The sequence below is a fragment of the Bubalus kerabau genome, chromosome 6, assembly GCF_029407905.1.
Source record: "Bubalus kerabau isolate K-KA32 ecotype Philippines breed swamp buffalo chromosome 6, PCC_UOA_SB_1v2, whole genome shotgun sequence".
Lineage (NCBI taxonomy): Eukaryota > Metazoa > Chordata > Mammalia > Artiodactyla > Bovidae > Bubalus > Bubalus kerabau.
This window is the reverse complement of record NC_073629.1, coordinates 33,048,995-33,058,787: the sequence shown is the minus strand read 5'-3', so window position 1 is coordinate 33,058,787 and position 9,793 is coordinate 33,048,995. Positions and strand designations below refer to the sequence as shown.

The following is a 9,793-nucleotide window of genomic DNA, read 5'->3' as shown; positions in this document are numbered from 1 at the left end:
AGTCTGTAGGTTCCTTCCCTGCATTCTCTGTGAACCCAGATTAAGTCTGGATTAGAAGCTCCCAACAGTCTTATCAGCATCTTTCTGAAGACCTTGAACACTCGCTTGGTAGATCTCTAAGTGGGAGGTCTCATCCGGAGTGCAGCCAGTGATACCACCCACAACTGGGATTTTAGGCAGACTAAGTGGATGTCCTGGGGCTGGTGTGAGCGCCAAAGGTAAAACCACACTTCTGCTCCTCTCATTGCCTTCTGGGGCTGAGTGATCCTGAGACACAGTCTGGACACCTGGGATATGACCTTGTGGTGGGCTTCCTGTAGGTGCATCCCCTTCTGTCTGGTTAGTTAGGCTGGGAGTGGAGTGGAGTGAAGGGAAGCAGGTCCTAAAATATTGAGATTCTCAACCTTGTTCTGCAGCCATTTTTACAGCTATGTTTTCTCTGATTTTTATGGCTCTCTAGGGCCTTGTCCCAGCCCTTGCTACTTCTCCCTTCTGAATAAAAGCCTAACTAGAAATGTGTGCCTCCTCCTCCTTGAATTTCTTCCATCCTCTGTAAACCAAGCAACCTTCAATTAAACAGAAGCAAGTTTGGAAAGTGATACTTTCTCACTCCAGACTTGGTGAAACCTCACAGACTTCTAGCCATTACCTGACATATGCTGCTACAAAGAGCAGGAGGCTGGGCAGGACCATCTCCCATTGTCCAGTCAGGGACAAATCCTGGTCAAATGGCAGACTCATTTCGCTTGTCCACACTCCTCCTCTAGAGTCCAGATGGTCCCTTTTGACCTGTGGGGCCCACTCTGACCTGTAGTGACTTTGAACCCAAGGCCTGCTTTATGCCTGTGCCAGATAAGCCATTTTCCTAAATGTATCTTCAATCAATAACCTTTTAAGTTTGTTCCTGCCAAGTCTCCATTGTGTCTCGGGGTTGATTGTCTAAGAAGGAAAAAACAGATAAGATTCAGAGAGTAAATGGGAACCACGTGACCCCTCATATCCCTTTTATTTCTGGGCTGCCACCTTGCTTGCTGAGGGGAGCCAGGTGTGCGGTGGCAAGGTCTGCAGTGCTACCTTTAAAAAGCCGTCAAGTGCCCATTCAGCCTTGGAACTCACATGGAGCACTTTCCATTAAAATGGCAAATTACTGCTTCTTGCTGGTGAGTCTGTCCCAGGAAGCCCAGCTGAGCTTTCAGAGTACTGGCTTCCTCTCCTCTGTTTACTCTGTCTCCACCCTAGCTCTCTTCCAAGGCTTCCTTGTCCCCTTTCTCTCTGGAAGCTTCCTTGGGTTCATAACAGAGTGGGGAAGGAAGGAAAAAAGAGGGAAAGAGGGAGGAGGGAAGGGCCCAGTGAGCATCCAAGAGCTTGAGAGGGAAAAGAAAGTGGATCTCTCTGGTGCAGGAGGACAAGGCCATTTCCTCATGTAGGATGATGAAAAGACTTGGGCTAGCCATTCTGATCCCAATGTTCTGCCAACCACAGAAGGAGCTCAGTGCATAGACTGGACTAAGATTAATTAACAGGAACAAATAGCAGGAAAAAAAATGGGTGAGGCAGAGGTTTTTCTGAATGAACACTCTGGGGACAGGTGGTTCTAAGGAGGAAGGCAGACAAGATCTTAAAGAGCTCATGCAATTCCTTCAGTGCTAACTCACCCCCAGAGATGATGCCCAGACTGTGGGTAGGAGCCTGGTGAGATTGGCCACTGGGCCAGGCACAATGGCTCATCCTGGGTATGACTAGGTATTAATAGCTTGGATGAACATAAAATTTAGGACCATCATTTTAGTTGAGAAGTAGAGCAAAGCTTGTTCTGGAAAAGGTGAGTTCTAGTTCTCAGTGCTACCAGAAGTGACCTCTGCCTGCCCACCCCTTCTTCACCTTTATCACCTATTATGCCCTTCTCCACCGCTTTGAATTATCTTTCGGGTCTGTTCATTCAACACAGGTTAATAGAGAGTAGATCATGTGCCAAACACTGGACTGGGTAGTGGAGTTTCAGCTGTGTAAGCACAGTCCCTGCCCTCAGGGAGTTCATAGTCTAGTGGGCAGACCAATAAACTAGTGCCTTCAGTGTGATACATGCAGAGATAGGGGTGTGAGTGTGTGTGTGTGTGTGTGTGTGTGTTAGTCTCTCAGTTATGTCGAGCTCTTTGGACCTCTGTGGACTGTAGCCCACCAGACTCCTCTGTCCATGGAATTCCCAAGGCAAGAATGCTAGAGTGGGTTGCCATTCCCCTCTCCAGGGGATCTTCCCAACCCAGGGATCAAACCCTGGTCTCTTGCATTGCAGACAGATTCTTTATTGTCTGAACCACCAGGGAAGCCCTGTCACAGGGAGAAGAAAGCACAAATCCTGAAGAAGCCTAGAGGAAACACAGAGAGCAGTACAAATATTATCTCTCTTGGGGAGGTCTTCCCTGATTTGTTTTCTATAATACTTTGCATATCCCAGGTTTATTGCTTGTGTCATTGCATTGCACTGAGGTTTGATTGTGCTTATAGGTTTGATTTCCCACCAGGTTCTGAGTTCTTTGAAGGGAGCTTGCCTAATTTTTCTTTTTGTTTTCAGTAGCCAATACTTGCGCTTCCCTGGTGGCTCAGTGCTAAAGAATCCGCCTGCCAATGCAGGAGACTCAGGAGATGCCAGCTTAATCCCTGGGTTGGCAAGAACCCCTAGAGAAGGAAAGGCAACCCACTCCAGTATTCTTGCCTGGGAAATTTCATGGATAGAGGAGCCTGGTGGGCTACAGTCCACGGGATCACGAAAGTGTCAGACATGACTTAGAGACTGAACAACAAACCAGTGCTTAATATGACTTTGTTGAATAAATAGCAGGTAAATAACAGCTAGTTTCCTGAACTGCTCACTATCATCTGAACTTTCAGGTAGCTCATCGAATGTCTACCTTAGCCACCTTCCTTGAAAGCATCATGCAGGGGTCCATGTTGGGAAAGGACTTACAGCAGGCCCCAACTCCCCTTCTCACTTTACTGCTCTGTGCTGTCCCAGGCCAGCCAGGGAAATAATGACCCTGCTACCCTCTGACCAAAATCTCTTGTCTTCTTTTTTGGGCTGGCCTTCCTGCTGCAGCTGGGTAAGTGCCCCATGGATGCAGAGTGTCAGGGGTCCCTGGGTACAAGGGACATTAGTCAGGGCAGGGACCATCTCTTATTTCCCTGCCATTCCAAGCACAGCCACCAAAATCGTCTGTTACTTCACTAACTGGAGCCAGTACTGCTCTGGGGTTGCCTGCTATATGTCCGAGAATGTGGACCCTTGCCTCTGCACACACTTCATCTATGCTTTTGCTGGCATGACCAACTACCAGATCACAACCATCAAGTGGAATGATGAGACACTCTATGCCAGCATTAACGGACTCAAACACTAGTGAGTTCTGTGCTTGGGCTCTGGGCTGAGTTGGAAGCCTTTCAGAAGTCCTTAAAGATACCAGTATCAGAATGCCCAGTCTTTGAGTCCTGTTTGCAGTCACCCTCATGCCTCATTGGCAGAGTTGTTAACATCACTCTCCCCGGGGGAGGCAGGTTGCTGTCATTTGCCTAGATAATTTTCTTAGCAGACCCTCTGCATCGTATTCTATAGGTCCCACGAGGTACTACCTACAAGGGATTCATTGTGAGTACAGTCCCCTAGAGTTTGCTGCATTGCAGTAAAGTCCTACACCACCCTATGAGCTAGCTACCAGTTTAACTTAAGATGGCTCTTGTGCCAATTAAGCACTTGGCATATTTATTGGGTGACTACCAATGAATTGGGTGAGCCAGGCCTTATGCTAAGTGCTTTTCATTTATTTTTTTTTAATGTAACCCTCACAACAGATGCAAAGTTTTAACAGATATTTTAAATTGCGGACACTGTATCATAGAGAGGTTTTCCTTTGACCATACAATTAGTAAGTGGCAGAATCCAGGAATGCCCAACCAGTTAATCAGTTAATTGACACTTTGGTCCAGTTGGGAATCAGTGGGTAGGTTTTAAGATCAAGCTCAAAGGACCTGGTGCCTGCTGGGAGTCACCATGGAATAGAGGAGCTAGGTTTGAATCCTGCTCTGCCAGCCTTGGTAGCTGGGTGATGTGAAACAAATTGCTTAACTTTTCTGAATATTGCTTAGGGGGCAATGTGAGACTAATAGTTCCTGCCTGATTGTAAGTGTGACAGGAGCAGTGCATGTGACATGCCTGGCATTTGGTAAACATTTAGTAAATTGTAGACACTTCTACTGCCCCTATTCCTTGCTCTTTCCTTTAAAAGACTCAGACTTTCAGCTTTCTGGTCTTGTATGTCCCGACAACTCCAGCCCACCTACCATCTGTGTTAAGGGACTGCTTTTGGATTCTTTCATCCTCCCTAGGATGGCTTGCCTTGTCTTCCCCTGAAGCTTCCTGTCAAAGCAGAATCCATCAGCCCACTCTCAGGGCCAGGAACAGGAACCTGTTCAATGAGTATTAATACTGTGTCCTGGAGGTACCTGTTGTAAGAGAGTGCATGTGGGCTAAGTCACTTTAGTTGTGTCCAACTCTTTGCCATCCTTGGACGCTAACTCACCAGGCTCCTCTGTCAATAGGAGTCTCCAGGCAAGAATGTGAGGGTGGGTAGCCATGCCTTCCTCCAGGGGATCTTCCCAACCCAGGGATCGAACCCACGACTCCTGTGTCTTCTGCATTGCAGGCGGATTCTTTACCCCTCAGCCACTGGGGAAGCCCCAGTAAGAGAGTACCTTGCTCTTACAGAGAGCTTTGCTCCCAGCACAAGAGCATAGACTGGTAATAGGGCAGACCTGGGGCTGCTCAGGTGTGGGATGAGAGGGTGGTCAGCAGATGACTTCACTCTCCCTGGGGAATTTCATTTACACTGGAATCTTCCTATCTCCAGCAATACAGAACTGAAAACCCTGATATCTGGTGGAGGCTGGAACTTCGGGACCCCGGGGTAAGACTTTGTATTCAAGGCAGAATCACTCCCAGATTACTCAGTCTCCAGACTTCAAGTGCTCTAAGATTCTCTGACACGGGTTGTCCCTAGATTTCAGGTATCAGTTTAGATATCCCTTAATTTTCTCATCAGAGTTCTCTTTAAAGTCTTTCCTTCCTTGATCATAGCTCTTACCAGGCTGTATTTTAACTGACTGTCTACTTATCTATACCTTCCTCCAAAAAAGCTCCTCCAGGGTAGAAACTATTTGTTCATCGCGATACCCCAGCACTACCAAATGTCAGATGAACACCTGAATAATTAAATATGCATCTGGACAAATAAGTTAAATGACAAGACAGGATCCAAGAGCTTAGATCACTATTGCTTCTTCCTGTGTTCCATGTCCCCCATCCCCTGGCCCCAAGTGCTCCATGGGAGAACCCTGCACTTGAGAAAGTCCATGTTGAAGACTCCCACTGCCACTAAGATCATAATGACTTGTTGACTCCAGATTCTCTGACATGGTGGCCACTGCTGAAAACAGCCAGACCTTCATCCAGTCAGCCATACAGCTTTTGAGGAAGAACAACTTCGATGAGCTGGATATTTATTGGGAGTATTCTGGCAACCGTGGCAGCCCAGCTGACACCAAGCAACTCTTCACTGTACTGTTAAAGGTGACTTACCTTCTCTGTGTCCAAAGAATATAGTATCTCGGCGGGACGGAAGACCTCTGCATGAAGAGTTCTGAATACAGCTGAAAGTGTGAATCTCAGCCTGCCTGGCTCAAAGCCTGATTTCTTTAGTGCAAGATCAGATCATGCTTTCAGGGAAAACTCATAGAGCCAAGTTATAGAGACTAGTGTAAGGCAACACAATGAAAGGTATTTTATTTACAGTAAGAAACCTGCCAAAGAGTCTGAAACATTCATGTTCTAAGCACCATGATTGGAAGTCAAATAGTTCTCAAATAGGTCCTTCCCTGAGGGACAGTGTACAGGATAAGATGAGCTGGTTACAGACTGAAATGCTCAATAGCCCCTAGCTTTGGTAAGTGGAGGCAGATGCCTCCAGGGGGTACTTCTGCCACCAGGAACAGACAAAGTTGTTGGGCCAGAGTGTTTTCTCCTCTGGGCAGCTTGTTTGAGCATCAATGATTGCTTTGATACTCTTACTTCCTCATCTTTCCTGATTGCTTTTTCCAATTGCTATATTTAACAACATTTAGTTTGTAGAGGTAGGAGCCATTTTTTGTCCTATAGAAGCTTCTTTGTTTTGTTTTTATGCTCTGGATATTATTTGTTCATTTTAGTTATTTATTTTTTAATAATTTTGTTTATTTATTGGTTGTGCTGGGTCTTGCCAGCCAGTCCCAGGTTGCTGATTTCCGCTGCATGGGCTTTTCTCTAGTTGCAGTGATCAGGAGCGCCTGTCTAGTTGCAGTACACGGGCTTCTCATTGTGGTGGCTTCGCTTGTTGTTGAGCACAGGCACTAGGGCTGGGGCTCCAGGAGTTGTGGTTCCTGGGCTCTAGAGCACAGGCTCAGTAGTTGTTGCACATGGGCTTAGTTGCTTTATGGTGTGTGAGATCTTCCCAGACCAGGGATTGAACCTGTGTCTCCTGCACTGGCAGGTGGATTCCTTATCTTTGAGCCACCAGGGAAGCCCTGTTTGTTTTAATATTTAAAAGGTCTCTTTTATATAGAAGGACTCTTAGAAGGTCACCAATTTTCTCTCAATACCGGTTTGTTTTTTTTAAGAAAAACTCATTATTGTTCCCAAAGACCAACAACACTTTCTGAAGCAAAGAACTCTAAGCTGAATACTTTTCAACTTCCCTTATGAGAATCATGACCTTGTAAGATGCTTATTGGTCCTTGCAGCTTCAGTCCAGTGTCCTCTGTCTCATAGGAAATGTATGGGGCTTTTGAGCACAAAGTCACCCAGAGCAACAAGCCCAGGTTGCTGATTTCTGCTGCTATGTCAGCTGGCAAAGGTACCCTTGAGACTGCCTACCAGATCCCTGAAACGTCAAAGTAAGTAACCCTCAGGCCTGTGGGCCCAAGTTCAGAGCTAATTAACATTGAGACCTCTCCCATAGATTGGCTAATGCTCAGATACCCTGGAGAGAGAGAGCTCTGTCCCAAAAGAATAAGATGATCTCAAAGCCTGAGAGAGACATGGGAAGCCAGTCAAAATTCTTAATGACAAAAGTCTACTTGGAAAAGTTAGTTGAGTTTCAAACTTCTATAAGACCTGAAGGTCTGAGTGCAACGAGTTATTGGTTATAGATTGTGTGTCTTCTATATATCAACTTTTCAAATAAAGGTGAGACAGAATGGAGTAAAGAATACTAAAGCATAATCCTTCATGACATGATTACAAACCATATTCAGTTGGGACTAGGACCTTTAGGGGAAGTGGGATGGAGAGTATTATTTTCCTTGGGTCATTTTTCTTCTCTTGTATCCTATCCCCCCACTACCCAAGGTACATGGACCTCATCAATGTGATGACCTATGACCTTAGGCATCTGGTCCCATCACTTCATGGGGAATAGATGGGGAAACAGTGGAAACAGTGTCTGACTTTGTTCCCTTCTATGAGGCTGGGTTATGGAAGAGTCTATGTCTAAAGTGGCTGGGAAACTGAGTAGAAAATGTTGACTATTCCACAGGCCTCTGGGCACAAGCTCAGCTGCTTCTTAGTAAACATCTTCCTTACCTTTCCTCTAGGATTATGCAATGAACTACTGGAAAAACCAAGATGCTCTGCTGAGAAACTGATGGTGGGTTTTGGGGCTTATGCCAGTACCTTCACTCTCACCAACCTTGCCAACCGTGGCCTGGATGCTCCCACCTCTGGCCTGGGGGCTGCCAGAGCCTACACTCAGGAGGCAGGGAGTCTTGCCTGCTTTGAAGTAATGTCCCAGAGGGCTGGGAGAACCAAGGAGATTGACTCTATGTCCTAAAGGGTCAAAAATACTTCCAAAAAAGAAGAGAATTTATTCTTTGATTTCTAATCAGGGTACCCCATGTTGCCTGCTCCAAGTGTATGTGGTGGGGAGGGAAGGGTAAACTATTAATAAAATATCTTAAATTTTAATCTTTTAGAGTAAATATGCATGATTAATACTAATAATGGTTAACATTTACCAAGTCCAAATGGATAGCCAGCTCTGTTGTCAGTGATTTTTTATATATTATCCTATTTAACACTCACAATGGTGAAATGCATTTAATTATCTTACACAGAAGACAGGGAGGCACAGAGGGATTAAGAAACCTGCTCAAGGTCACAGAACTACTACTAAGGTTGTCCAGCTCCAGCATCTCAGACCCTAACCATTACACATTAGCATCCCCTTGTTGGCTCTTTTGTGACAAACATTCTTTCAAATAAAGGAACAAACAAGTTAGTTTAAAAGGGAAACTGGGGCACAAGGCACAAAGAAGCTGCCCTGTTCCTTATGCACAGATGGGTATTGGCACACCCAGGAATGGCAGGAATTCAGGTCTCATCTTCCCAGCCAGTGCCCTTTCCACTGTGCCACCCACAGGAGGAAGAGCAAGGAGCCTGGGTGAAATGGAAGCCATGCGCTCTTATTTCCAGTAAAGAGGGGTGGGGTGGGAGTGTATTCCAGAAAAGAAAGAGAGGGAGAGGGAGACATGAGCCAGGCAGAGCCAGGTCCATCTGAGCCGTGACTGCTCCTCTTGCCCCAGGTTTGCTCCCTCCTGAAAGGAGCCACTGAAGTGCGGAATGCCCCCCAGGAGGTGCCCTATGCCTACAGGGGAATCAGTAGATTGGATATGCCAACCCCAAGAGCTTCATGATCAAGGTAAGTCCCTCCAAACCCTACCTTCTGTACACCTGGGAGAGGCAGGGAACCTCCCCTCCAAGTATATTGGAATTAGCACAATAAAATACCAAAGAGAGGAAAAGCAAAACCCAAGGTGGCCCCGAGGTCTCGAGCCAGTGACCCAGCTGCAGAGCCCAGCAGCTGGAACAGCCCCTTTGCCCCTCAGCAATTGCAGCTGGTTCCTCCCTTCCCTCAGCCCCTCCCTCTTCCCATGCCTGGCCCTCATGTCCTTTCCTGGACTCTCCCCTTTGACCCCCTGCCCTCCTCAACTCTACGACTCTGCTCCTGATCCAGCTCTCTGAAACTCTTCCTGCCCCAGAACCACGGAGTAGATCTGGGTTCCTTCCTCTCCTCTGCTCCTGCTTACAGTAACTTCATGCAGGAAGAACCCAAAATCTGGAGATGAGAGATCCATGGGGCCATTAGGCATCTGCCCACTGGCCTTTCATACTCACATCTGGATGGTTACTGTTTAACAGCCCCAAAGCCCTTCACTCTATATCTCATAATCACCAGCTCTGTCTCTCTGCCCAGACACTTGCCACGTGAAGGGCCCTGTGTATCTTTTGCCACTGCAACCCACTCAAGCTCAGCTCAGACAGCCCTTCTCAGAAGGTGGCTGGTGATACAGAGAGCAGGGGTGAGACTCATTCTCCCTGACTTGGTACTCCTAACATCTCTCCCTGTCCACAGCTATGTCCACAAGTCCTTCAAAGTACCTGTGGAAAGCCATTTTCCATTCCCTCCTCTCCATGGCTGGATCATGGCCTTCCCCGTCATTCTGCTGGAGTCACTCCCTGCGCCTGTGCAAAGGCCACCCTACAGTCCCCCTGATTCTCTTCCACAGGCCCAGTGGCTGCTGAAGAACAGGTTGGGGGGCCATGGTCTGGAACACTGGCTTGGATGACTTCACAGGCACTTTCTGTGGACAAGGAAAATACCCTCTCATGCACACCTTCAAGTCTGCACTTGGTGTCTCCACTCCTGGTGAGTAG

The 9,793-nt window shown here is 47.0% G+C and overlaps 1 pseudogene; it reads left to right on the top strand.

Moving 5' to 3' along the window:
* Nucleotides 1-1,719: 1,719 nt before the first annotated feature.
* LOC129656414 (acidic mammalian chitinase-like) lies at nt 1,720-9,793 on the top strand (annotated as a pseudogene).